General features: G+C 23.6%; 1 long non-coding RNA gene across 1 annotated transcript; it reads right to left on the minus strand.

Annotated features, from left to right (window-relative positions):
- Window positions 1-399: 399 nt before the first annotated feature.
- Window positions 400-1461, minus strand: LOC122512456. Its single transcript, XR_006302636.1, has 3 exons — window positions 1353-1461; window positions 957-1258; window positions 400-638 (listed from the first exon to the last, which is right to left on the minus strand). It is a non-coding gene; the product is annotated as an uncharacterized LOC122512456 (long non-coding RNA).
- Between the last annotated feature and the right edge of the window lie 22184 nt (window positions 1462-23645).

A 23645-nucleotide genomic window follows, 5' to 3' on the forward strand; every position in this document is an offset into this window, starting at 1 on the left:
TAACTAAATTTTATCTGAATTTAATTTTAAATTTCCAAATTGATTAAATTCAAAATTCTCAAATCAATTAAATTCTCAATTATTGACAATAAAAATATTTTTCCTTCCCAAAAAAAAAAAAAATATAAATAAAATCACGAAACTGTAATTAAATTTAAATTTTTTTATCAGATTTGTTCAATTTTCCAATTAATTTTATCTCGGTTAGTTAAACAAATTCGTTGAAATTTGTAAATACGACAAAATAATTATTTAACCTAAAAATTTAAATATTCAAATATGTTTTTAATCATTAATAATAATTTAATTAAATCAAAGTTCTTGATAAAAGTGTAAGCAATTTTTTTGTGACTGAATATTTATTCACAGTTTATTTGTTTTTTTTTAGTCAAAAGACGAAAATTTTTATAAAAAAAAATGTGTAGCAATGATAAATAGTTAAAAAAAAATGTACAAATTTTTCTTTCACCTTGAAGAATGAAATTACTTGGGACTTTCACAAAATTATCACAATTTTTGTTGACACTGGAATATGACGTTTATGAAGATTAAAAATTCGGCCGAAAAATTTAATTTAACCCTGGGTCGTTCAATTTTTCTCCAACAGCAAAATTTACTTCCACCGGCTTTCAGGAATCCTAAATGAGAAATTACTTATTATTAATTATTTTAATTATCAATTAATAATTAATTAATAATAATTAATTAATTAATTAATTAAGAATATTAATTAATAAATTATTTATTATTAATTAATTATTAAATTAATTAGTAAATTGATTAGTAAATTAATTGGTAAATTAATAAATAATTAATTTCAACGAATTTGTAATTGATAAATTAATTAATATGAATCAACAGAATTTAATGAAATTAAAATAAAAATATGAATGAATTTTTTTTTCCTCGAGTATTAATTTTTTTTAGGTACAAATTTTTTAATTCTGTTAATTTACTTGTAAAAATTTACGATGATCTGCAGGAAGAATATTTTGGTTTCCTTCGTTTACGACTCTTTTTCTGCGATGATTTACGGCCCAATGTGAGAAATTTGCATTTTTCTTCCTTTGGCATTTTCGCCCATTTTTTTCCAGCAATTTGCGCAACGTGCGTTACACATTTAGTCGGCATACACTTCAACAATCTCATGAAGAAAATGATAAATCCATTTCTTGTTCTTGCTTTATGACAACCTTTTCTATCACATTTTCTTTTTGGGGCTTTCGCTTTCATTCCATTACCGGCCATAATTTTTTAACTGTTTACCAAAAAAAAAATAAAAGTTTTTTTAATTATTTCACAAACGTTTTTCTTCTTCTTTAAATAAAAAACAAGAAAGATCAATTACTTACATATTAAAATAACTGGAATTTTGTGTAAAAGAAAATAAAAAATTTGTTTCTAAATTGAGACCGTTGATTTTTACGTCAAAATGTACATTTCTGTCACGTTAAATAATTGAATGTAGTTGAAAATGTTGACAACTTCGTTTCACCCCCTCTTGTCATTTCTTTTTTTTTCTGGTCGAGTAAAACAAAAAAAGAAAAAAAAGAAGAATTTTTTTTTTTAAATAAAATGTTTCTCTTCATAATAATATTAATTTCTCATCATAGTTTGTCATAGTTGGAGAAAGAAAGTTTAATAAAACGAAAAGAATTTATTAAAATTCGCGTAAATTCTTTAAGTTCGCATAAAAAGTGTTTAAATTATTATTATTAGAGTTTATTGATGTGACTTTTATCATTAGCAGAAAGTTAATTTCTACCTTTTACTATGATTTCATAAATTACACTGACAACAGGAAATGCTATACCTTTAATATAGTTGATGTAATGCGACAAACACTTTATTGTAATTAATTGAATGTATTATAAAACTTCTCTCTTTCTCTCTCTACACAACGGGATTTATCTTTATTGCTTTGTATATATAAATTTTACCCATGTTAATTTTAGCGAAAGTTATTTTAATATTTAATTGACTTGATTGGAAATGCGCTTTCATTTTATTGTCAAAAATCAAAATCTTATTCGTCATATTAATTATTACTAATATTATTATTATTATTATTCATTGTCATTTCATTCTAAATGCAATAAATTTAAATTTATTGAAGAGAAATAAATTTCATTATATGTATCAATTAAATATTTCCATTTTTGTAATAAATAAATTACTAATTTGAGAATTACTGATTACAGGCTTCGCACTCGGTAATTAATTCTAAAAAAACTATCAAAAAGTAGTTTAAAGACCAAAAGAGTAGTAAAAAAATTGATATTGAAAAATTAAATTTGGTGATTAAAAAAACTCGTTTTAGACAATTTGACAAAAATAAAAAAAAATTCATTCTGATTTTCTAATTCTTATTAAAAATATTTGCTTTTCTTTATACTGCTAATAAAGAAAAATCTAAATTTTTAAATAATTTAATAATTTTATAAATTTTAATTTAAAATTCCTCAAAACATTTTAATTGCAATTTTTCAAAAGACTAATTTTTTCCATAATTTCCAAATTAAATAATAATTTAATTTGAAAAAGATGAAAAAAATTAGTTATTTAATTTAAAATTCCTCAAAACATTTTAATTGCAATTTTTCAAAAGACTAATTTTTTCCATAATTTCCAAATTAAATAATAACTTAATTTGGAAATTATGGAAAAAATTAGTGTTTTGAAAAATTGCAATTAAAATGTTTTGAGGAATTTAAAATTAAAATTTATGAATTTATAAAAAAAATTAAAATGTTTATTAAACAAAAAATTATTCAAGTTTTGCATATTATGCAAAACTTGAATAATTTTTTGTTTAATAAACATTTTAATTTTTTTTTAATTTTTACAAAATTGAATAATTTTATAAATTTTAATTTAAAATTCCTCAAAACATTTTAATTACAATTTTGCAAAAGACTAATTTTTTCCATAATTTACCAATTAAATTAAATGCAAAACTTAAATAATTTTTTAAGGAAATAATACATAAATAATTTTTTTTTTAATAAAAATTTAAATATTATTACAGTTTTACAACAATTGAAATTTTCAAAGATTTAAGTTTAAAAATATTTTGAAATTTAATTATTTCTAAAAATTATTGAAATTTACTGAAATTCATTTTTAAATCAATTCTTATTAGAAATTTCTAAAATTCAATTATTTAACTATGAAAATAAATAATTTATTGAATAATTGAATATTTAATATTGAATTCATATACTTAAAGAATTTTTTCTTTTTTCTTCAAATTTTCTTCTTCAATTTCTTACAAGAATTGAATTCTAATGAAGAATTTAAAATATTTTTTTTGAATATTTGATTTTGTTGGAAAATTTTTATTAAAATTCCATTTTAAATAATTAAATTTCAGTGAAAATTTTATTATATATTGAAAATAAGTAAATTTCAAAATTGTTTGAAAATAATTGAATTGTTTCTAAAAATAATGAAATTTTTTAGAATAATTTTTTTATTTTAACTTTTAGCGAATTAAAAGTTGTGCCAATTGAAAAATAAAATAAACAGTAGCTTTTAGTGACTTTTATTTATTAAATATAATCATAATAAATTATGAATTATTAATTATAATTCTTCAGTGTAATTATTGATTTTATCTACTAATAATGAATTACCAATATTATAATTCCAAAGTATAATTATTGAATTGTAATGTAGATAATTTACAAATTAGTTTCTGGATAAAACTTTTTTTTACATTAAGAAAAATTTTGTGTAATAAATTTTACGAGGCCTTTACAAAAAATTTTTTTAAGGAAATAAAGCAGAAATAGCGTTTTGTTATATTAAATAAAATTTCTCCCCTTCATACATAAATAAGAATGTAATATTCAAATGTAACTGAATAATATTAATATACCTATACGAATATATAAAATGAAAAAAGAAAATTTATGCAGAAGAGAAAATGAAAGGGAGGATTTGGCATATATATTTCTAAAAGGACAGCATAAAAAAGCGGGGCTGACATATATATTTAGCACTTTTTTTCTGAATAGACACGAAGGAAATTACATTGTTCATTTCAAATATACTAGTTTTATGACGCTTATAAAACACTCTTCATTCTTAAGTACACTTCCATACGTATATATATAGATTTTAGCGAAATCATGTTAGAATATAGCTTCATAATAAAGTAATGAAATGTCATTCGATATATTCTATAACAGAAACTATAATCTTTCCTTATTATTATTTAAATAACTGCGAAATTGGAACTGAAAGATTAAAACAAAAACAGTTCCTTTTTTCGAAATACAAATTTTCTATAGGTATATTAATTATTTTAATTAATACAGAAAATTTGTATTTTGAAAAAAAGGAACTGAATTAAAGAAATACAGTAATTTTTTGCATTAAATAAAATAATTACCTACAGTTAAATAATATTTACAATAATCGAGAATTGACAGTTAAGAAAAAATAAATTTATCTCTTTGTTTATTTGAATACTTAAAAAGAAAATTTTTTATTATTTAAAAAGAAAATTTTTTTTAATATTTTGTCTTTTCAAAAAACCATAAAGAAATTAAGGTTGAAATTTTAATAAAAAATGGAATTTTTGTATTTCTACAACTGAATTCTCAAAAAACTTTCTAAAAATAATTGAAAATAATTGATTCAGAGAAAAAGTTTTAAAAAAATTTGGAATTGATTTTTTTAATTTTGTATTTCTACAACTGAATTCTCAAAAAACTTTCTAAAAATAATTTTAAAAAAAATTAATTCAGAGAAAAATTTAAAAAAATTTTTAAAATTGAATTTTTTAATTAGATTAGATAATTTTTTAATTAGATTTCAAAATTCTAATTAATATTCAGTTTTTCGAAAAATTTCTATTAAATTTTTTTTTGTAATTAATTGAATTTTTAATTAATTATTATATTATTATACTCAATTATTTTCTAGAATTTTTAACACAAATTTATTTCAAAATTAAATATATTTAAAAATACATATTCGCAGTTTTTTGAGAATAATTGAATTATTCAAAAAAAAAATCTTACATGTAATACAATTCAAATTTCAATTATTTTAATTCAATTCTAAAAAATTTCGATCATCTTTTGTAATTTATTATAATTAATTAATAATATTATAATTGAATACAATAAATTAAAAGAATTTTCGAATAATTGAAATTTTGTAGAATTCGAATTGAACAAAAATAAAAAATTGAATTCTAAATAGTATTATAAGCCAACTATTTTTTGTAGTTTTTAAATAATTTAATTCTCAAAAAACTTTCTGTTAACTATTAAAAATAATTGATTTCGAAAAAAATTTGGGTTAAAAATTTTAGAAAATAATTAAATTGAAAGAGTTGTAGAAGAAATTTTTAGGAATAATTAAATTTCAGAAGATTTCAATGTAAATTTTTTTGAAAATTTCAGTTAATGTTGGAAGTTTAATAATATTTAAATATCCATTTTAAACATTATTAAATTTTTTGAGTAAAATTCTAAAAAATAATTGAATTTCCGAAAGTATTTGAAAAATTGTCAAACGATTGTAAATTTCGTGAAATTTTATAGAAATAACAAATAATAATAATTGAAAATTATTTTGAAATTCTTTTCAAAAATTGTAATTAAAATTTCTTAAAGATAATTGAATTTCCGAAAGTATTTAAAAAATTGTCAAACAATTGTAAATTTCGTCAAATTTTATAGAAGTAAATTTTATATTTTGTATTTTTGTTTTATTGCAATTTTTGAAAAATAATCTTTTTTTAACACACATGTTAAATCTATTCAAAAAATATAAAATCAAATTTTTATAGAAATCTTGAATAAAATAAACGACTTTTTCGATTTTTTTTTTTTAATTTGAATGGATTGAACGAACTTTTTTTGAGGGGTTTTGAAGTCGATTCGCGGGCTAAATTTTCAATTGTGTAAAAAATGTTAAATATAAAAATTAAATAATAGAGAAAATAAAAAATATAACTTGATTGTCATTCAATTTTAAATAATTATTATTAAAAATATTATTTTAAATTCTACTCTGTTCAATGCTAAAAATTACTTGGGAAAATAAATTTCTTTCATCAAATAAATATGAAATTGATTTAAGTAAATTATGTGAAGCATTATTTACTTGATTCAATTAAATTTTTTCTCAGTGTATATATAATAAATTTTTGATGCAATTCGTTTTTTAAAATTTTTTTTTTAATTATTTATATACATATAATTTTTAGTAATAATATTAAAATAAATTCAATTTTTCTCAATAATAATTTATCGAATCAATTTTTAATTTTAATTTTTCCATTATTTTTTATTCTTTAATGGAAAAATAGGTACATAAGAGGTATATGCGCATAAGAGGGCGATTATACTTTTTGCGCCTCTCTTGGCTTGAAGGGACCATTATTGCACTTGAAATACGTTCAATCGATGTACTATGTAATGTAACATGTTTCAAGTAGTAGTCCATAGGGCAACTTCCAGTGGTGATTGTATCACGTGCTTTCACAGGCATGAAATTTATGCAAAGCATAATCCTGCTGACTTGAACTCATCAAACATAGTATTTTGACGAGATCGTCGGAAGTTCCTTTGGTTGACATGGTTGTATGCAATTTCCACATTATCATTCATATACAATCGAAATCAATAAACTTTGAATAATTTATTCATATACAAAATTGTCTCTCGCCAACACTATAATATTTCGATCGATAATAATTTTCGTCCACACTAAATTGAAAAATAAAAAAATCATTTTTTTTAATCGAAAATAAAAAAAATCGAGACAAATACGTGTTAAAATTGTTGCATCGCAACAATTTTATTTCGTTTTTTGTCTCAATTTGAAAATCAACAAAAAAGAATTTCTTCAAATAAATAAAAAATATGAAACTAAAAATTTAGGGAAGAAAATTGAAAAAAGAATTGAACTTGATTTTTGTTTAAACGTTTAAAGTGAAATTTTCTCGCTGAAAAAAAAAGAAAAAAAAATGTCAAGTTATTGTAAATATGGGTAAGTCGATCCTTCGTATACCTTGAGAATTTCTTAATTATAAAGGAATATCAAAGGCTCGTGTAACACTTGTTTCTTTGGCGCATCCGACACGCGACTATTGGCTTTGCACGAAAACTTTGTATAATACTTGTTACGTGAACGTGGATAAAAGGGGTAAAACGAGTACCAAAGTAAAGAGTTAAAATTATCAGGCGTCCAACATTTTCCCAATCAATCACACAACACTCTTTTATTTTCTATTCAAAACCTTTAACCCAATTTAACGCTCGTTAAGAAAATTATTTATCTTTTTTCTCTGTCAAATTTAAAAAATTATTTACTTTATCGAATTTAAAAGAAGAAATTTTATCAAATTTAAAAAATTGTTTTATCGAATTAAATAATACATACTCTATCAAATTTAAAAAAATTATTTTATCGGAATTAAAAAATATGTACTTTATCTTTAAATATTTTATCGAATTTAAAAAATATTTACTTTATTTTAAAAATAATTTTTTTCGAAATTGAAAAATATTTATCAAATAATAATATTTATCAAATTTAAAAGTTATTTTATCGAATTTAAAAATTATTTCATCGAATTTACAAAATCTTTGTTTTTATCAAAATTTAAAAAATATTCATAAATCAAACTTTTGAAGTTAACGACCACTCCGAATCAAAATGGATAAATAAATAAAGTCGGAAAATTGCATTAAAAAATATTCTTTTCATCAAATTTGAAAAATATTTATTTTATTTACTCTATCTTTAAAAATCATTTATTTCATTATTTATTTATCACGGCACTCTAAAAAGCAATGTGATACTAAAAAATAAAAATATATAAACAATTTTATTTCTTTTTTTTAGAAATTTGAAAAAATTACTTAATAATAAAAGAGAAAAATTTTTTTTTGCTGGAGAATAAGTTTCCGTTTTTCAGAAAACTTTGAGAAAAATTGGGAAAAGGGTGGGAGGGGGAGGAGGAGATTCTTTTGAAAATACAAAAAGTCACACACAGCACGAAACCCAATTCCGTCACTTGAGTAAAAATATCATGGGTAGAATTTTGAAATTTATTCGGTCTATAACATAAACTTCGTGTCAACCAGAGAATGCAGAGAATTATATTTTGCCCGCTAAATTTTCAGTGTGGAAAACTGGACTCGAAAGATATAGTAACTCATATATATGTAATTTATTAGTTTATTTCTTCCAGTCTCCACTTTACTGGAAACTTTTTCAAAAAAAAAAAAAATGTATACTATTTCAAAATACATGGAATTTTATTTTATTGGTACAAATTTATCTAAAATAGGAAAACAAAAAATTATCAAAGTATTTTCAAAACAATTTTTGTCTTTAGAAAAATAATTTTTCTAAAAGTATTTTAGTATTTTTATTTGTATTTTTTGTATTTATATTAATTTCATCTTTTAAATGACTTTATGAAATGATATTTTTTCTAAAAATAGTTTTAAAAAACGAGAACCTTAATTTTTTTCCATCTAACTTTTGATTCTCAATGAATTTTAAAATAACGCCTTAAATTTTTCTTATTTCCGCAAATAATTAAATTCTAGAATATAACTTTCTTTAATTTTATTAATTTTATTTAACTCAAAAGACAATTTAATTAAAAAAAGTTTCAATTTTCAAAAATAATTATAAATTTCAGAAGGTTTTAAACTAAAATGCTTGAAAATTTTAATTGCTGTGAAGCAATTAATAATAATTAAATATTTATTTAGACAATTATTCAAGTTTTTAAATAATTCTATTTAAATTTCTCGACAAATTGGATTTTTGAAAAATTTTAATTCAGTTGCAAAAAAAAATACTTGAATTTTTAAAAAATTGTATTAAAAAATGATCGAATTTATTGAAATCTTCTTGTGAATAAAATTTGTTAATTAAACATTTATTTTAAAAATTATTCAAGTTTAAAATAATTTTATTTAAAATTCTCGAAAAATTGGATTTCTAACAAATTTTAATTCAATTGTTTAAAAATATTTGAAATTCCAAAAAAATTTCATTAAAAATTATCAAATGTATTTCAAATGTAGGAGAATTTAATTAAACATAACAGAATTCGTTTATTAATATTTAATTAAAAAATGATTCAAGTTTTTAAATAATTCTATTGAAAATTGTCGAAAAATTGGATTTTTTAAAAATTTTAATTCAATTATTTAAAAATATTTGAAATTTCAAAAAAATTGTATTAAAAAATTATCAAACATATTGAAATTTTTTGAAATTTGATTAAATATAATTTAATTTTTTAATTAAATATTTATTTAAAAAATTATTTAAGTTTCTAACTAAATTCTATTTAAAATAATCGAAAAATTGGATTTCTAAAAAATTTTAATTCAATTGTTTACAAATATTTGAAATTTAAAAAAAATTGTATTTAAAAATTAACAAATTAGAAATTACAATTTTTATTAATAAATTAATTTTAAAAAGATTAAAATTACGATTTATTTAAATAGAATTTTCGAAAATTTTTATCCGAATTTCTGCTAATTTTATAAACAATTAATTGAAAATTTGTCAAATAATTTAAATTTCCAAAAATTCTACTACCCAGGTGCGAAAAGTTGGTCGGGCCATGGTCGCGCCGACCAAGTGGATAGTCGTGCCGACCTTGGCAACCAAAGGTCGGCCGAACTAGCGAATTGTAACACCCGCCGTCCAGTGGCTGACATGGTCGGGCCGACTATAGCTGCCAAAGTCGGACCGACCAGGGGTGCCAAAGTTTTGCCAACCATGTGAAAGAATGTCGGCTTGACTTTGGCAACCATGGTCGTGCCGACCTTGGCAGCCAAAGGTCGGCCGAACTAGCGAATTGTAACACCCGCCGTCCAGTGGCTGACATGGTCGTGCCGACTATGGTTGCCAAAGTCGGGCCGACCAGGGGTGCCAAAGCTTTGCCGACCATGAGAAAGAAGGTCGGATTCACTTTGGCAACCTTGGTCGTGCCGACCTTGGCAGCCAAAAGTCGGCCGACCGATTGCAAAAAATTATTAATTATTTATTATTATTATTAATTATTATTATTCATTATTTATTTGTTTATTGTATACATCTTAACACTAAACGCAATCTTACACATAAATACAAATTAAAATTTCTAACGCTCGCAGGAATCGAACTCGCAACCTAACGCACCGAAGTCTAACACGCTAACCATTACGCTACGCTTACATGAAAGCCTAAGAACAAAAATGATTTTATAAGCTGCAACTTCAAACTGACCATCGGCCCGACTCTGGCCAAAGTCGGCCCGACCAAGTGAAATTAGGTTTTTTGCACTCTGGCTGCCATAGTTTTACCGACCGTCGGCCCGACTCAGGCCAGAGTCGGCCCGACCAATTGAAATTAGGTTTTTTAAACTCTGGCTGCCATAGTTTAACCCACCATCGGCCCGACTCAGGCCAAAGTCGGCCCGACCAACAGAAATTAACCTTTTTAAACTCTGGCTGCCATAGTTTTACCGACCATCGGCCCGACTCAGGCCAAAGTCGGCCCGACCAACTAAAATTAGGTTCTCTAAACTCTGGCTGCCATAGTTTCACCGACCGTCGGCCCGACTCAGGCCAGAGTCGGCCCGACCAAGTGAAATTAGGTTTTTTGCACTCTGGCTGCCATAGTTTTACCGACCGTCGGCCCGACTCAGGCCAGAGTCGGCCCGACCAATTGAAATTAGGTTTTTTAAACTCTGGCTGCCATAGTTTAACCCACCATCGGCCCGACTCAGGCCAAAGTCGGCCCGACCAACAGAAATTAACTTTTTTAAACTCTGGCTGCCATAGTTTTACCGACCATCGGCCCGACTCAGGCCAAAGTCGGCCCGACCAACTAAAATTAGGTTCTCTAAACTCTGGCTGCCATAGTTTTACCGACCGTCGGCCCGACTCAGGCCAGAGTCGGCCCGACCAAGTGAAATTAGGTTTTTTAAACTCTGGCTGCCATAGTTTAACCCACCATCGGCCCGACTCAGGCCAAAGTCGGCCCGACCAACAGAAATTAACCTTTTTAAACTCTGGCTGCCATACTTTAGCCGACCATCGGCCCGACTCAGGCCAGAGTCGGCCCGACCAACAGAAATTAGGTTTTTTACACTCTGGCTGCCATAGTTTTACCGACCATCGGCCCGACTCAGGCCAGAGTCGGCCCGACCAACAGAAATTAGGTTTTTTTCACTCTGGCTGCCATAGTTTTACCGACCATCGGCCCGACTCAGGCCAAAGTCGGCCCGACCAACAGAAATTAACCTTTTTAAACTCTGGCTGCCATACTTTAGCCGACCATCGGCCCGACTCAGGCCAGAGTCGGCCCGACCAACTAAAATTAGGTTCTCTAAACTTTGGCACCCATAGTCGGCCCAAACTTGGGTGGAAACAGTAACCAAAGTCGGCCCGACTTTGGCTGCCGACCTATTGGCAGCCATAGATGGGCCGACCTGGGCCCGACCTGCCAACTCTGGCGGCCGACCAAAATTCGCACCTGGGTAAATTAGAAATAATTGAAAATTTGTAAAATAATTGAAATTTCCTAAAATTCTATTAATTAAAAATAATTGAAAATTTGTCAAATAATTGAAATTTCCTAAAATTCTATTAAAAATAATTGAATTTTTTGAGAATTTCATTGGAATTTTCAAAAATAATTGACGGAGGAATTATTTTCCTTTCAATTAAATAATTATAAGCAAATTTCAATTAATTGTTATATCAAATTTTACAAAACTTGAAATAAAATTACACTGAAGGAAAATAAATATTAAATTTTATAAAAGTATTTTACAATTTGGGGAAAAAAGGCGAAGAAGCAAAATTTTGATAAATACTAAAATTAAAAAAAATAAGAAGTTTAGTAGGTACAGTTATATCACAAAGTTTGATTAATGTTCTTGATATTTGAAATAACTATACCAAACTTCACCTAATTTTTTTTTTCAAAGTTTAGTATTTTTCAAATCAAAAATTTGCTTCGTCGCATTTTCTTCTCATTTTGTTAAATACTTCAAAAATAAAATAACTTATAAAATTTGAATATATTTATTTTCTTTCCGTGTAAAAAATCGTCAATATTGAGGAATGAAGTTTGACAAAGTAACTAATTAATGTTCATTTAAACGAAAATTTTGCCAACAAATTTTTCTCCATTATGATTTAATTTCTCTTCAAAACTTTTCCAATAAATAAATATTTTTTTTAAACCCCTTTTTTTGTTAGGATGCTTGTAATCAATTCGATTGTTTGATGTACCGGATCGAGAAAGAATGCTTTCAATGGAATCGAAGCTACTCCCATCCAATGTTAAAGGCGTGACGGAATCCTTCCCCGTTTATCCCCGTTTACTAAACGTGAAAAGCAAAGTTTCTAGTGTAAAAAAAATTTGTATATTTAAAACTTCCGCTCGTTTCACATTTTGTTAAAAATAGATTATAAACAAACATATCGGAATAAATTTTCCTTCATGGCAAAAATTTCTATAGAAACTTTATCCGAATTTTATTCAGTTAAATTTTAATTTTTCAAGTTGACAACAAAAAAGGGTCGAAAAAATTATATTGTAAATAAATAAGTAAACAAATTAAGTAATAAATAAATAAATTAATAAATAAATTAATAAATAAATTTATAAATAAATTAAGAAATTAATAAATAAATAAATTAATTATTAAATTAATAAATAAATTAATTATTAAATTAATAAATTAATTAATTATTAAATTAATAAATTAATTAATTATTAAATTAATAAATAAATTAATAAATTAATTAATTTTTAAACCTGCAATGGAATCTTATTTCGAAATGAAATTCAAATTTTTATACAAGTTAAAAAGGAGAAAAATTTCTGCTTTATGAATTATTATTATTAGTAACACCCAGTACTGTAACTATTGTTATTTTTTATACTTATGATCTGATAAGAATTTTACTCATATATGTGAATCTTTTGTTTCTACAAAAAAGACCATTAACGATCCCCGAGATGGATAAGATTTGATTTCGTGCAATGGATCGTAAAAGTAGGAAAGAGAGGTAAAAAAAAGCAGAAAATGTAAAAAAAAAGTTAAATAAACAATATTTCGAAATATTGAAGATGTACAAACGATATTAGAGAGAAAAATTTATGGCGTTAATGTGGCTTAAATTATGCGCCTAAGGAATCACTTAATTAGACATATATGCCACACATATGCGGTTAAATGAACAGGTGCTTGGGGAAACGATTATAACGATGATGTTGACTTCTGACAGGCCTGCCATATCCCATGGTATGCCCATTACTTGCAAAAATCTCTAATTAGCAATAAAATTAACAATCCTCCGTTTAATGTGTGATCATTAAAAAATAATTGAGATATATTTCCAAATCAAAAAAAATTATTTTCTCCAATTTGAAAAATCTTTTTTCTGTTATATAAAAGTCCTGATTTTTTTTTGACGAAATTTGAATAGTGTAACTAAAATTTTTTAACTTTAGGGTTTTTTAACACTATTTTGTTTTTTACACGGTTTTTAACACTATTTTTGGGTTTTAAATTCGATTCAAGGTTTGTAAGACGATTTTATTAGGTGAAGGTCAGATTGAGAAAAAAGAAAGAAACGATTTGTGCTCCATTGTTATAATAAAAATAACAATGCCAAAATATGATTTTAATTGCAGCTCTTTTAGAAAAAAGTGTCTTCCTTTTTGATTTACATATTTCATAATTAAAAAATCATGCACTGCGAGAAAGCGTTTATATCAATTATATAAATATATAATCATCAACAATCAAAATTAGAGACTTACATTCTTTTTTGATAAATTACATCTTTTGTTTTATTTTAAATGCTATATGCCCCTGAGGCTTTTTGATGTTTTCTTCTCTTAATCTTCCAGTTATGGTTGCAGAGTACTTTCTCCTAGAAGCTATATTATATGCGCTCGGTAAGAATCATTAGTAGATTATCTTATAGAGATAAAGACATTCTTTTTTTTCCATTAACTCTCAACATCCATTGACAAAGATTACACTTGTAGATCACAATCTTATATTGTATATGTGTTCGAAACTGATGAGAAAAGAAATTATTATGCATCATTTGTGATCTGAATTTGTTTCAAAAAAATGTAACAATTGCGTAATGTTTTCAATTGATAAACTGATGAGAAAAAAAATTATTATGCACCATTTGTGATTTGAATTAATATTGTTTATAGTAATTTAAATAAGTTATTTTTTAAACAAGGAGGACATATATTCTTTAAATTAACCTAAACAAAAAAGTAATAGTGAAAAAAAAATTTCCAGTAGAGAGGAATCAAAGTTAACTATTTATTAATTAATATTGTTTATAACAATTTAAATAAGTTACATTTTAAACAAAAAGGACATATATTCTTAAAAATAAACTTAAGTTAAAAAAAAATTTGTGAAAAAAAACCTTCTTTAGTGGAGAGGAATCAAAGTTATCTATTTGTTAATTAATATTGTTTACAACAATATAAATAAATTATTTCGTTTTATTAATTGTCTGGTGATCATATTTGATTAACTTAAATTTTAACTAAACTTCAATTTTAAATTAATTTTTATCTGAAAATTCTACGAGAATTCAATTATTGAACTACAAAAATAAATAATTTATTGAATAATTGAATGTTTCTTAAAATTGAAATCTCATGAAGAATTTTATCAACAAATTTTTAAATAATTGAATTCTTTTGACGAATTTTAATAAAAATTTTTAAGAATAATTACATTTTTCTAGGAATTTGTTTAAAATTGTATTTAAAAATAATTGAAATTCTTCGAGGAGTTTTATTATTTTCTAAAATAATTGAATTCTTAACAACAATTTGATTACAATTTTTTTAAATAATTGTATTTCTGCAAAAAATTTTATTATTTATAAACATAATTGAATTTTTGACAAAAAATTTATTTAATTTAAAAAAAATAATTGAATTACTGCAAAAAATTTTATTATTTATAAAGATAATTGAATTATTGACAACAATTTTATTAAAATTTTTGAAAATAATTGAATTCTTGTGAAATTTTTATTTATGATAATAATTAAATGTTTGCGTAGAAGTTTATTGAAATTTTCTTAAATAATTGAATGGAGAAAAAATGTTTGAAAATAATTGAATTTCGACAAAGAATTTTGCTATTTATAAAGATAAAAAAATTGAATTCTCATATAGAAATTTATTAAAAAATGTTAAAATAATTCAAATCATTTGTTGCATTTTAAAAAAAATTTTAAGAATAATTACATTTTTTGAGAAATTAAATTAAAATTCTATTAAAAATAATTGAAATTTTACAATGAGTTTTTTATTATTTATAAAAATAATTGAATTTCTGCAATAATTTGTAAATTTTCCAAAATTAAATTTTTTTCGTGTTTTTAACTAAAATTCTTCTTCTAACATAAACTTTCTCACAAAACTTAATTCCACAGAATTGTTAGTTAAAAATATGAAAAATTCAGATTTTCAAATATTTTAATTTGAAACCTTTTCAAAATTCAATTATTTCTAAAAATTCACGCTCTAATGCTTTTAATATTCAATTATAATCTGAAATTTTAATTTGAAATTAATTATAAAATCAAATTTTTATTAGAAAATTCTTCTAGAATTAAATTATTTAAATACAAAATAGATAATTTATTAAATAATTGCATGTTTCTTAAAATTGAATTTTCATATAGAATTTTATCAATAAATTTTTAAATAAATAATTTTTTTCGACTAATTTATAAAAAAATTTAACAATAATTTTATTTTCGAGGAATTCGATTTAAAATAATTGAAATTCTACGAGTTTTATTATTTATGAAAATATTTGAATAAGTGCGAAGAAATTTATAAAAAATTTGTAAATAATTGAATTGCTGTTAAATTTTTTATTTTTTTATGAAAATAATTGAAGGTTTGCGTAGAATTTTATTAATTTTTTTTTTAAATAATTGCATTCGTTTGGTAAATTTTATGAAAATAGTAGATTATTAAAAATTATTGAATTGCGAAATTTTTCTAAAATAATTGAAATTATGCCTAGAATTTTATTGAAATTTTTGAAAATAATTTAATTTCTGCAAAAAACTTAAATAGTCTAGAAAATAATTGAATTTTTCTATTGAAAATACTTTAATTTCTGGTAAAATTTTTTTTATTTATCAAGATAATTAAATTCATTCGAATAATTGTGTTAAAACTTTTGAAATAATTGAATTTAAAATTTTAAAAATTCAACTGATTTCAACAGAATTGAAAACGAAATTTTTCAAAAAAAATGGATTAAATGTTTGCGTTGAATTTTATTAAAATTTTTTTTTAAATAATTAAATTCGTTTGGAAAATTTTATTAAAATAGATATTAAAAATCATTGAATTGAGGAAATATTGCGAAAATAATTGAAATTTTGCCAAGAATAATTGAATGCCTGCGAAGAATTTTATTACTTTTGAATATAATTGAATTTAATGAAGAATTTTTTTAATTTTGAAAATAATTGAATTTCTGCAATAATTTGTAATTTCTCTGAAATTTTCCAAATTATATCGTACAATTTATGAACTTTTTATTTTTTCTCAATCAAATTACGGACTTTTACGGACTTCAAGCAAATTTATTAATTTACGGACATTTACGGGATTTACATACTCAGTTAGAGCCTTGTGACATCCTTACAAAAACTCTGATTGCATCTTCTTTTCGAATAAAGAACACTTTTTAAGAGATAGAAAAAAATTCTGTACATATATGCATATTCAAAAATATTTAAATGAACCCTTTTAACAAGAACGTAAAACAATAATTTGATTACAAAAATGATTACCTAACAGTATTCTTTCTTTAGTAAGAATTTGTTTTTTTTCACCGTTTTTAATATCTTTCTTCCTGTGAAGGGAATCAAAATGAAGATTCATTTTCCTTTTGAGTGGATTTTTTTGAAAATAAAAATATTCATATGCGGTCTCACGATGTGACCGGAAATATGATTCAGTGATTTTTTTCTCATGTCAATATTGCAGAGTTATAATAATAAAAGCATATGTAAGCAAATGTTTCTCTATATAGTTAAAGGAATACATTTCTCTCTTGGTGTTATGCGGATGCATAAAGAACTATCAGGGATCACTCTCACTCTTGTGAGTCACGTACATATGACCTCTAGGGAGGGTTAATGGCGCAAAGTCACTGCTCATGCCGATGCGATCCGAAAGGAATTGCCACAGCTAATATTGGAGATGAAAGTGACTATACCCTAAGGCAAAAAAGGATTCGCCAATGCCGCGAATGTCGCATCTTTCTTTCCGTTGTTCGCGCCGGCATCGGAACGTGAATCTCCACCGTGTATGTCACGAATAAGGTGTATCGATGAAGCTTTTATCGGGAATACGTTCGAGTATCTACAAGATTTTTTTTTCAACTTGAGATCTTCTAAAGGGGAGGAGAGAAATCTGATTCTGAAACCCCTTTCCTTTTGTGACTACTTTTGTAGCTACCATAATCGTGATTTTTTTGGAATCCATTCTTACAAGCTTCTTTTGGAGAACCACATTTCTTTTTATTACTTTCTGTTATCATTTCTTGCTACCATTCCTTATAAACATTTCTTACAACTATTTCTTGTAAACTACTTGTTATCATTTCTTGCAACTATTTCTTGCTACCATTCCTTACAAACATTTCTTACAAATATTTCTTGTAAACTTCTTGTTATCATTTCTTGCAACTAATTCTTGCTGCCATTCCTTATAAACATTTCTTACCACTTATTTCTTGCAAACATCCCTTGAATTCACTTCTACCAATAATTTTTTACACTCACTTCTTATAACCACTTTTTGCAATCATTTTTTGCAACTGCTTCTTACAACCGTTTTCAACAACAATTTCTAGCAACTTCTTCTGTTAACCATTCCTTATAACCACTTCTTGCAAACATTCTTTGTAATCATTTCTTGCAACCACTTCTTTCAACTATTTCTTACAATCGCTTTTTACAACCAATTTTTACAACCGATTCTTGCAATCATTCCTTACAACCACTTCTTGCAAAAATTTCTTATAACCACCTCTAGAAATCATTCTTTCACAGTTTTTTTAAGGAACTTCTTGCAAACATTCTTTACAATCACTTTTTACAACCATTTCTTGATACCATTTATTACAACCACTTTTTGTAACCAATCCTTACAAGCACTTCTTGCAACCCTTTCTTACAACAAACTTCAGCAACCATCTTTTGTAAATATCAAATCCAATAACCATTGTAACTATCACTATGATTGTAAATATCGAAAGTATTAAATACAAGAGCTACCAATTAACCCCGTTAAATTATTTTTTATTATTTAAACAACTGCTTTCTTTAAATCATCAATTATGTAACTATCATTAATCGGAATGATGTACCATTAAAAAAGATTAAAATAGCTAATAATAATAAATGCCTATCATATTCATTGTACCTGCAAAAATACTAATATGAATTGTTTGTATTTTGAATTTTGAAACCAGTGTCCTTCAAAATTATCATACTGATGTAACTTCAACTTAGTTCTATAACTACCAACGATTTCAGAAATCATTGTTTCCGGCTAAGGAAATTTTCATTAATGCCACTACCATGAAATTATTAATTACTTATTATTTCAACTATGTACCATTAGCGGAAACTACTATTTATTAACAGCAAATAGAATTAATTTAAACTACTAGTAAATAAAAATGCTATTCATTGAAACTATTAGTAATTGCAAATACAATTACTTGAAACTATACTAGTAATTGCAAATATCATTAATTGCAACAATTAATTAAATTATTAAAAATTATTAAATGGTGTGATATTAATTAATTGAAACTAAACATTAATTGAAACTACTATTAATTGCAAATACTATAAATTGCAGCTATTATTAATATTGTTTCTCTTTCTTCCATTTTAATTATATAAATGCTAATTCTATAATTCTAATTTTAATTCTAATTCTAATTTAGGGTTGCCATAAAAATTTAATTTTGTTCTTCCATGACTTTTCTCTGATTTACAGAAAAAAATTTTAACTTCTTGCTTGACCCTAAAGAATATATTCTGATTCACTCTAAAAATGAATAAAAAGTTCTTTGAGAATTTTCAAATCCATTTGCTTACAATTCAATTTCAATAAAATTTTAATTATTCAAAAATTCATCAATTAAATATATATTAGAAAATAAAAGCTTGAAATAATTTCAAAAAAAAATTCAATTAAACATTTCGAAAAAATTAATTCTAAATCATTTTTAATAACGTTAGTTCACATTATTAAAAATCCAGATTTTCAAAGATTTTAATTCGAAACATTTTCAAAAATCAATCATGTCTAAAAATTCATGCTATAATGCTTTTAATACTCAATTATCAAAAATTTTAACTAAAATTTGTTCTTAAATCAATTCTTATTGGAAAATTCTATACGACAATTCAATTATTTAAGTATAAAAATAAAAAATGTATTGAAAAATTGAACGTTTCTTAAAATTGAATTCTCATAATAAGTTTTATAAAGAAGTTTTTAAATAATTGAATTCTTTTGACGAATTTTAATAAATTTTTTAAGAATAATTAAATTTTTCGAGGAATTTGATTAAAATTGTATTGTATTAAAAATAATTGAAATTCTACGATGAGTTTTATTATTTATGAAAACAATTGAATTCCTAAAGAGAATTTTATTATTTATGAAAATAATTGAATCCCTGAGAAACATTTTATTATTTGTGAAAATAATTGAATTCCAATGAAAACTTATTATTTGTGAAAATAATTGAATTGTTGCGAAGAATTTTATAAATTTTGTTTAAATAATTGATTTTTGTCGAAAAATTGTATCCAAATTCTATTTAAAATAATTCAACTGCTGTTAAATTTTTATTATTTATAATAATAATTGAATGTTTGCGTAGAATTTTATCAAAAATTTTTATAATTGCATTTTGGTAAATTTTTTTAAAAATAGTAAATTATTAAAAATTATTGAATTGCGAAATTTTTTTTGTAAATAATTGCATTCTTTTGGTAAATTTTATGCAAAAATAGTAGCTTATTAAAAATTATTAAATTGTGAAAATTTTTTAAAAATAATTGAAATTATGCCCAGAATTTTATTATAATTTTCGAAAATAATTTAATTTCTGCAAATAATTTAAATACTTTAGAAAATAATTGAATTCTTCTATTGAATATTATTATTCAAAAAAATAACTGAATTTTGCTAAGAATTTTATTAAAAATTCTTGAAAATAATTGAATTTTTGCTAAGAATTTTGTTATTTATCAAGATAATTGAATTCATTCGAATAATTGCGTTAAAACTTTTGAAATAATTGAATTCATAATTTTAAAAATTGAACTTATTTCAACAGAATTGAAAACAAAATTTTTCAAAAAAAAAAATAGTTTAAATGTTTGGGTAGAATTATATTAAAAATTTTTTTAAATACATAATTGAATTTTTTTTTTTGAAAATTTTTTTAATATAGTAGATATTGAAAATCATTGAATTGAGGGAAGTTTTTGAAAATAATTGATTTTCGGTGAAGAATTTTATTATTTATGAAGACAATTGAAATTCTGACAGGAATTTTTTTAAATTGTTGAACATAATTGAATTTCTAACAAGAATTTTATTACTTTTGAAAATAATTGAATTTTTGTAATTATTTGTAACTTTTCCAAAATTGAATTAGTGTTTTTAACTAAAATTGTATTTTAAATCCATTATTTTTAATAATTATAGCAGCAAATGTAATAAAACGTAAATGTACTTTGTATTCCTACTTAAATAAAGTTGTACTTCTTTTAAAGTTATTAAAAATATATAATTTATTATTAATTGGTACTACTATTAATAGTAACTATACTAGTAATTGTAATTACCATTAGTTGAAAATACTATCAACTATAACTATCCTTAAATGTAAGTTCTCTCAATAATTATCATTAAATGTAACATCAATTAGTTGCAAAAAAATCTATTTTTCATATCTACACTGGAAAAAAAATTTATTTGATTCAAATAATCGATTAATTGACTATTATCAATTGACTATTATCAATTAAATATTTACTTGAATCAAATAATATTTATTGGAGTCAATTAAATGGTTCAATTCATGTTTTCTTCAAATACTGAAATTATTGGTTCAAATATCATTTAATTGATTCCAATAAATATTATTTGATTCAAGTAAATATTTAATTGATAATAGTCAATTAATCGGTTATTTGAATCAAATCAATTTTTCTCTCTGTGTATTTATAATTGTAGCTACTATCGATTATAACAACCATAATTTACAACTACTATCTTTTGGGAATTTCCCCAACAGTGGAGCGGGAATGAATAAAATATCGAAGGTTCTAATGAGGCGTGGGAGAGGCTATTCCGTGTCCACGATATAACCCGAATCACCGGAAATGCTTCAACTGTTTCAAGGGAATGAGCAAAAGAAGAAGAAGAAGAAGAAGAAAAAGAGAAAAAAAATCTTTGTTTGTATACATAATCGATTTTCCGTTGAGCGTTACCCTGCTGTTTAATTCCTGAACAATTACCTCTCGTTACAATCTAACGGTGCATAATTACACGTTACGTTTCATTGATAAATTGCCGTTTTCCTTACGGTCCCAACTTGGAAACATTGACGGTTTGCAATAATACAAAACTTTTCTCTATTCTTTCTTTCTTTTCCTTTATTTTTTAACATTATAATTCATCAATTTATATAAAGAGAGTACCGCGCGCTCATGTATCGTATTCAAATTATGTGACACAATAATCATTTTGTATTCATTTGAATTACTCAATAATTCACTGTGGAATAAATAATGACGATGAGGTTTACGCAGTATTTGATGGTAAAAAGAGAGAAAAAAGAATATACTATTGTAATGATATAATGAAGTAAAAAGAAGAGAGTTATTATCAGTATTTAAATACCTGCGCAAGGATAGATTAATTATATTGCCATTAGAATGGTGAGATTTTCGTTTTTTGAGAAATTCTCGTTAAATATCTGATATAGAATATTCTATTTGTAATTTGTAAAAATTACAAATTTTCAAGTACATTGTACTTTTTTCGGAGTTTATTAAATCGTTAGTAAAATTAAGTAAATCGAGTATATTATTAACTTAATTTTATAATAATTATTTCTAAAGTTTAAGAAAATAGTTATCACAGTCTCATTATAATGAAAGAGTATTTAGAAATTTTTTTTTGTTTCAGAATTTTTCGATCCAGTAGGATTACAGTAAGACTTCTTTAATCGGACTCCTTAATTCCTCTAATCTCTCAATTTGTCACTACTTTTCTTTTGGAAAAGAAACATTACATATTCTATTCTATTTGTCAATTACAAATTTTAATTGAAAATGAAATTGAAACTTTTAAAATTTTTAGAAAATAAAGGAAAAAAATTTTACTCAAAAAAAAATGTTCTGTTACATTTATTAACGAACTTCTTTAATTGTAAAATTATTCGAAAACATCAATAACATTTTTTTAAATAAATATTTAAATATTATTTTTCCGTAGGAATTAAAATTTTTCAAAACATTCAAATTCAAATCTTTTTAAATTCAATTGCTAATAAGACACTGAATTTCAAAAAGTGTTAATAAATCTCTATAAAGAGGTTCCACTGAATCTTCAAAGATTTATAATACTGTAAATTGAGTCAAATTTTCAATATTCTTTACCCCAGAAACAAATAAAGACGTTCCACTGTGTATATACTTTTTAAGAAAGATTTAAGTTTCTATAAATCTTCTCTTTCTCCCCGTAAAGTTTTCTCTTGCTTTGCATTTATAATCGCAAAATCAATTTCAAACAGTTTTCACTGTATATTCACGAATTGATTGAAAAATTCAATTTTCCTCGATTCGTTTGAAAAGTAATCATTCATTTTTTTCCTTTATAATAATAACAATAATCTCAATAATCATAAAAAGAAGTTTCAATTAAATTAAAATCTATTTGTTTTCCTTTCTTCAATTTAAAAAAAAAATATTTACCATCTCTCGTTTAAGGGGAGGGTACACCGATATTTTTAATTATTTATTTATTTACACACAATTATATCAAGAAAATAATTTTTATTTTAAATTTAACTTCTTTACTACTTTTTTAAAATAAAATTAGCAATTTTAAAAATTTTAATAGAATTTAAAAATTTTCTAATTTAAATTTTTGTTGAAAACACTAAAAAAAAATTCAATTTTGAAGAAATTACAAATAATTGCAGAAATTCAATTATTTTCAAAAAAATAAAATTTTTCCTATAAAATTCAACTATGTTCAAAATTTAAAAAAAATCCCAATGATCTTTATAAATAACGAAATTCTTCTCCAAAGTTGAATTATTTTCATAAATATGTCAAAAAAAATTCTTGCCCTAATTTCAATTATTTTCAAAAATGTTTCTAATTTCAATGATTTTTAATATCTATTATTTTAATAAAATTTCCCGAAAAGAATACAATTATTGAAAAAAAATTTAATAAAATTGTATGCAAACATTTAATTATTGTCGCATAAATAATAAAAATTTCACAGGAATTCAATTA

Source organism: Leptopilina heterotoma, unplaced genomic scaffold (assembly GCF_015476425.1).
Source record: "Leptopilina heterotoma isolate Lh14 unplaced genomic scaffold, ASM1547642v1 Lhet_99, whole genome shotgun sequence".
NCBI classification, from domain to species: Eukaryota; Metazoa; Arthropoda; class Insecta; order Hymenoptera; family Figitidae; genus Leptopilina; species Leptopilina heterotoma.